Here is a 7,637-nt window from a genome sequence, read left to right on the forward strand (position 1 = left end):
ATGTGGGAAAAGAGAAAAACAAAAGGCAAAATTATTCTCAGGAGAATGAGCACCTTCTTCAGCCAGAGCAAGGTTGTTTCTTTGGTGCCTCTCTGAACCCACACTGTTGAATCAGAGCATCCATGAACACAAGACCTGTCCCAAGGTGCATTCTCCTGCCATGCTGCAGTCCTGGTCCCGAGGAGGGTCACACTATTGATCCCCAAGGTATGAGAATTTGGGGAATCAGTTTTGGAGCCCTGTCCTCTGCAGGGCAGAGAAAACCTTTTTTAAAGAGCTGCCAAAATACTAGCTTTCTCCATACTCTTGTGTTCAAACAGTCCAAAGACCACCCCAACATTTGCCATCTGACAAATCATGTAATCCAATTTAAATCCATCATTTCAATTTGTATGCCTCTGAAAGACATCGAGTGCTACCCTTGTTGCCAAGCTGAACAGAAAAGCACTCAACTTGTGTAGAGGGATGCATCTCCCCAGGCAGCACTCTGCCACAGCACGAACTGAGAGGCTGAGCTGTCACTTTGGCACTGGCCTGGTGCAGAACTGCTAATCTCAGATTGAAGAGGCTGTTTGCTGCCAAGACTTCTCTGCCAAAAGATAACTTTATAATACTGATAATCAGGTGCCCTGTGATAATAAAATGCCTGTTGCTTGCCTCAGTATGAAGAGTTTCTTGCTGACAAGCAGTTTATTATAGGAAACCAAGTTAGTTATAGAAAAAGCAGTTTTTTACTGAAAAGTAGCAACAAAACCTTATCTTAACCTAGAAGTGGAGAAAGTGCAATTAATTAATTTGTTTCTGAATCTGACCTCTAGACATAATAGATGTTATAGCACAGCCATATAATGTAATTATAGGATAGAGCAAGCCTATACTGTAGCTTGTATTTGGGTGTGTAATGAGGAGTGAAAGACTGATGTTCAGTGTGGTCAGATGACTAATACACCTTTAACAGCTGAAGTGGTCGAGCTGGAGTAACAGGCACCTGAGATAGCATTTGATGTCTTGCTGAATAATGATGTTGTTTCCTCTGTTGATTATCTCCCTCTAAGATAATTAACTTGTCCTAACAGCACTGAGTGCAACACAACATTCAAGACACTGCTGCTCCATGGGTAGCTGGTGTCACGCTACTGCTCATCCCTGTGCTCTTTATCCTCCCTCAAGAGCACTATGGGATTTTCCCAGACTGCACACAGTAGGTAGGGATATATAAACACATGTGACAGATGATAGATGCCTTCTGAGTAACCTGCATCAAGGATACTCTTCAGTCTTGTCTGTGTAAAAAATAAAGACGAAGGTGAGAGAACATCATATCTTGGTTGCAAAATAATGTTAGGTAAACCTTTAGCATAGATGAAGCCAGTTTTATGCTAGGACTTGTGGGGGCTTTTTTGGTCTTGAACATATTCTTTTTGTGATGTTCTTCATAAAGACCTAAAGCACTCTTCCTCCAATGTAGTTCAATGGGGTTTTAGCTCTCCTGCTGTGTTCAGATGATGATAAAACAATGCTGGGTGATTATAAGGATAAAACATGATAGATGCCCTACATTACTCTGTCTCACTGACTGAGCTCTATGTAAAACTCACTGTGTGCTTGGCAGTTTAAGTCCTGGAAATTTTACTGCTTTTTACTGGCACTATACCCCAATCACAACTTGTCTGAAAAAAACCCAAACCAAAACCAACAAGTGGGGTTCTTAGATGAGGCTTTCCTTTAAAAATAAACAAACAAAAACTTTAACAAAATAAATCCTTCAATTAGGAGGTTTCTGGCACACTGTTTTGTAAACTTAGTGCAATACTTGCCTGCTGTATCTTCAAACAATGCCACTCCTGAACTTTGAAAGCTGTAGGATTCAGTTGTCACAGGTTTTTAAGGCTACAGGCAATAACAAAGGAACTGTGTTTATAATACCTGCATTGCTTCTGATAATTTCTTTGGCAGGATTGCATTCAAGGCTCCGTGAGTTTGATTGGCAATGTCTGGGTTACCTGCTACTGCAAGCAGGAGTGACTCACCTGGGATTTCTATAGCCTGAGCGCTAACAAAGAGCCTGTGACTTCCAATCTGCCTGGGGCTCCTGTCTGCTGCTCTGTGTACCTTTGAAGACAACATATATTCAAAAACAGAGAGGGGGGCAGAAATAAAGGGACCGGGATAACAACAAATTCAGATTACAGTTTGGGTACCTGTGTTTCCTGTTTCTGAGTGGCTCCAGTCGCAGTTACAATTCTTAGTTCCATCTGCTCTACAGAGGTACCCTCTGCAACCCTTAATCTCAGAAGAAGCTTTTGAAAAACAAAGGCAGTAAGTGAGGTAGGATTTGGACATGTACAGGCATTATAAGAACCAAACTCTGTCATGTTAGCAAGGGATGCTGCCTGAGTGTGTAGGCAGTAGGAGGCAAGTAGGAGAGAAAGAGCACTCTGTGAGCTGATAAGAGAGGTTTAAGGATTTGGCACTGAGCAAACCATTAGAGGAGAAGGACTCATTTCAGAACAGCAGAGTGAGAAATCATGGCCAGTGCTGTTCCTGCCCTAATGAACTGACCACTGCTGGAATTGGTTATCTCAGGATGGTGTTGAAAACCATATAATATGATGGACAAGACGTTTTAGGTGTTGTAAGAAGGCACGAGTGACTCTTGCTGACACTGATGCTCCAGAAGGTCTGCACATGTTTCTCTTTTTCTCTGCATAGGAGGCAGGAGGAAGGATACAAACTAGCAATAGTCAGCCTGCTGTTTCAGACTCACTGACATGGGTCCAGGCTGTTTGTACCTTCCAGCTCTCATTACCTCAGCCTCGAGTGCCTGGCCTCCTCTCCTCTGCTGCCATCCACCAGCCAGGGTGGGTGTGTGAGCTGGGGGCATCCGGACCAGAGTGGGGAGGCAGGCAGACAGCTCATGTAGAAAACAGTTTTGCAATGCTTAGATCCTGCAGTTTTTTCTTTCCCCCTATTGTTAAGTGGCATTGAGCACCAGCAAAACAGGAAACCGCTTCCTCCAGCCGCTGACCCAGCGAACCCAGGGCAGCTGCTGGCTGTGCAAAGTGTCCTCCCCACACCAACCTGTTCCTAGAAAGTGTCTGGACATTTGGAGGAGTGCTAGGGAAGCACATGAAGTGCAAGTAAAGCTTGAATAAGCAGGTATACTTCGTAGCTCTAATGAGAAGGGAGTCATACTGAAAATATCTGCTGGTAACAGTCAAAACTGTCTCTGTTTTTCCAAAATTAGGGCTTCTAGAAGTGAGAGCAATAATGTCTAAGCCAATATCTGTCACCTCACTCATTTGGTAACTGACTTGACTGTCTCTTTGTTGAGATGTGCAGATCTTGTATCACACATCCCTACCAGAGCGAGAAGAAACTATTGTTTTACAGGCACTGCAGCTTGTGCTGTGATCCTTAAATCTCAGAAGTTCAGCCAGGTCTTGCTTTGCTGGGCACCCTCAACAGAGGCAGGAAACAGTGCTGGTGAGGTGGTAGGTGACCCCTTTCTTCCTGAGACAACACCACCCCTCTCTATTAAGAGAATATATGCTGCTTGTGTTTCTGTCTTTCTGACGGGACTGCAAACAGAGGATAGCAAAGACCTTGTGGCTCTTTTTTTAATTACACATCCCCAGCTGATTTCTAATATCAAGGACAATGTTGTCCTCCCTAGTGACATTCTGTTGACCTAGAATTCCCATTGACATTTGTTTTGTTGTTTTGTTTTGTTTGTTTTTTTTTTTTAATATGGTGTGATATTCTTCATTCTGTCCCTTAAATACTTACACAGTTAAAAAAAAATCCTGTAACCTCACTGGTAATGTCTAGTGGAAATTCTTCATAAGTGCATTTCTGTCTTTTTGAAAGTAGGGCACATTGATGTGAAAGAAATGATGCTCAACTCAATCTCTGTCACCTCATTACTCTTGAGCTCCAGCTTAATTACGTCCCTGATGCCTTGCACAGCTCTTAACCAGACATTCTGTGCCTACTTAGAAATCAGCCATACAGAATGAAGTGATGACTATATACCCTCTTCCTGCTGGAGAGATGAGCTGTGAGGTTTGGTAAATATAATTTCTAGAGCACCCAGAAGGTGCATCGTATTGTATAGGCCTGATCCTGCACCACTGGAGTTCACAGATGACTTACAAAGATCCACTGAAACCACACAGAGAGCTCAAATCACAAAACCACGGTGCTGTGCTCTTGGCCATGCAGTCTCTAGTTCACGTCTGTGTGTGCAGTGCAGTGTCACTTCCCAGCAGCAGTCACAGCAGGCAGCTGCCACCAGAGAGGCTGCTAGAGGAGGGCAGCAGCAGGGACAAGACAGGACAGCTCAGCTGTGTTACCTTACAGGTGCACTTCTTCAGAACACGCTGTTCTTACACTACACTTACTCTACTCACTCATGAAAGTTACTGAGAGCAACGTACCTTCAAAACACAGTGTGGATGTTCAAACTGCATATCTCTTTTTTTTTTTTTTTTTTACCTGTTTTCCTGCAGTATTTTGCATTGGTTTGGGAGTCTGTGAGACTGTCTTTTGCTGTCCTTCAAAACTAAACACATACGGTGACATGTTGCTTCTTGTCCCTAGGCCCTTTCTTATGCTCTGGGTGTTAAGTGAATTGGCTCTTCAATTTCACTGTTTTCAGAAGTGTGTTGTGCACTAAAACTTTATTCATGGATTCAGTACATACCTTCCATTGCAGGCTTTCCCTAGAGAGTACAGATGATGCCATCACTTGTACAGATGACCAACTCCACATCTGGGCTGCTTTTCTTTTGGCCTATTTCCCCCCATTTTTTGTGGGATGGGGGCTTGTTACAAAACCATTTTGAGCATGTGTGAGACACATAACAATATGGTAAATATACATCCCTTGTCTTCCTTGACAGGGAAGCTTTCTAAAATATGGATAGTACTTCAAAACCATGAAGCCCTTTTCCAACAAACAATCTTTTTGTCTCACCCAGATAGGCTTCAGCTTGCACTACAATAGTAATATGGTGCATTAGAGTTTTAAGAAATTTACCCGTACCTATTTTCTAGTCTCCCTCACAAAATATAAGTCACTATTAACATTGCTATTACACAGTGTAAGTCAGTGCCTGTTGAACTCAAGGGTTTACTTAACCTATCTTTGAAACTCATTTTGTGTAAATATAACATGCTATTAAATAAAATAGGACAGATTCACTAAGATGAACAGAAGTATTTGGGAAAGAGCTCAGGGTACATGAACTTGCTCCTAACACGAGATAGAACACCTCCTGTTTCTTGAGGAGAGCTCTTTGGAAGTTGGCCTTCTCACGAGGAGCTCAGCAACTTTCCGGTGGCATATCATGGTCTCAGAAAGATCTTTCTAAAATGCCTTTAGTTCTCTGTTGGAACTTATAAGGTATTCAGAATGTCTCTCTTTTTCTTACCAGCTGATCAGGCAAGCAATACTGCTCTGTGCCTCTGTATCTATGTTCTTCAACAGCTCTCTGATCATCATCACTTTGTATGTCCTTTGTTTCTTTTTACAAGGGCCACTTATAAAAAAGGTTAAGACCCAGTCTCAGGACTGACATTCACCTCTACAAATGTAACCCAGTAATCACTTTGTTGAAAATCCACCTAATGCTAGAAAAAAGAATAACTGTTCATGCCTCTTGTTAAAACTTTTCTTTATTTCTCTGGCACAGAGGATGTTTTGATAGCTATTCCAGGGTTAACAGCCTTTCTGCCCAACCAGCTGCTGTTAAACGTTGGCTCTGGAAGGCTTTTCCTTTGCCCATTAATCTCAGATCTGGTGAGGCCAGTAAGGCAGTGAGGTGTGCATCTCTGCTTTTACAGAGCTAATGATAGACTTGGAAGGGGGGGAGGCTGTTACTGGGGTTTTGCTCTAACACTGACTTTTTCCTGCACATAGCTATACTTTGACGTGGTATGCTTGAACTTACAGATCAAAGAGAATTACCAGAATGATCCACTTGTGAATTGTGGGCCATTATCTGTTATTAACTCATCTTGAGCACTGTGGTGAGCAAACTGTAATTCACAGTATGTTATTACATTTCTGCTCACTGTGGTGTGCGGCAGCTGAATGTGTGTGTGTGGTAGTCCATAACGAGAAGTAATCTTTGCTGGCTAATTCAAATAGATCTTTGCCAACCTCCACTAATGTTGATCAAGAATTTAATTTACTTCTAATAGTTTTGTTTTTCTGCTTCCTGCCCCTCCCACCACATTTAGAAGAGGAGAAGGTTTCACCCTCTCGTTTTCTCTTCAGTACATGCTTGCTTCCAGGAAAACTTGGAAGCGCAGCAACAACCTCCTCCAGTTCTCTGCCAGATTTCCTTCAGGATTTAATGATTCAGGTGGCTTCATTTGCTAAATTTTTGCCAAAAAAAAAAAAAAAGAAACTAGTTCTCCACTGACACCATATAATAAAGTCGAGCAAACAGGAGGGCTGGTAGGAGACTTATTTTTATTGCCTAGCCCTGGTCACATGACAGATCAGGTTACAAAATACTAATACCCCTGCCAACTCTCAGGATCCACCAATTCCTCTTGCTACTGTTTTAATCCAACCTGTCTTTTCTGTTCTTTTTTTTCCTTTTTTACCCCCTTTTTTTTCCTGAGGGCAGGGAGTGAGGGGAAAGCCATTAGACTGGCGCAGGAGATAGAGTGAAAAGTGAGTATATCATGGTTGGGAGTATCCCTTTAGCTCCTTCAGTGTTTGTTCAGCACTTTTTCGCCAGCTGAATAGCTTATTCCCTCGGAGTGTTGGCAGCCTTTGGCAAAAGTAAAGCAATGTCAGCATTCCCCTGTTCCATTTATTTTTTGGAAAGGAATCGTTAAAAATGTTCCATTTTCACCTTGTTTGCAAGTTGTGATTAAGGCTTCTCGTCCAATTAAATTGTGACATTCTGGCTTGAAAAACAGCTTCAAGATCTGGAAGATAAGCTAACACACACGCATGCATGCAAAAAAAAAAAAAAAATAAAATCCTCCTTCTTTCTTGTGGAAAGAAATTCAGCAGTTCAGTGGAGCCACTGCTTTTATTAGCAGTGAGACAAATACATTTTCAAAAAAATTGCTGATAAAACAACAGATTTGAAAAATGTAAACTTTATGCAACTCTCTGGAGTTCTTCACAGGTTTCCCCTTTGTCCCTTCTTCCAGCATAAAACAGAAGCAGAGCTTTGGTGTCATGGGTTCCTGCAAGGAATCTACCTGGATAGGTAAATGCCATGCATCCTTGTACAGTCTCTGATGCAGTAGCTACTCTGCTACTGACACCCCAGCTACATCAAGGTGGGCACAACTACAGCCATGATGTCCTGAAGGGACACTTTGGCAAATGAAGTAGCACCTAACAGAGAGGTGAGAGTTTCGTGCAAAAGGGAAAAAAACCCCTCTGTGGTGCTCATCCCACAGGCATTGATGCTTTTTGTTATGTAAAAGATTTAGATAATAACTATATATGTTTCCCCACCTTTATGAAAGAAGAGTTGTGGCACAGGGAAGTTAGGAGACCAGTTAATGGCAACTCATGGTGAATTCGAGTCAGAATTCAGGTGAGAGTTTGTAGTCCCTGTGTTTCAGCTATGAGACCACCCATCATCTCTTTTGGCAAGCAT

The sequence above is a fragment of the Manacus vitellinus genome, unplaced genomic scaffold, assembly GCF_001715985.3.
Source record: "Manacus vitellinus isolate BGI_N305 unplaced genomic scaffold, ASM171598v3 scaffold_6_pilon, whole genome shotgun sequence".
Lineage (NCBI taxonomy): Eukaryota > Metazoa > Chordata > Aves > Passeriformes > Pipridae > Manacus > Manacus vitellinus.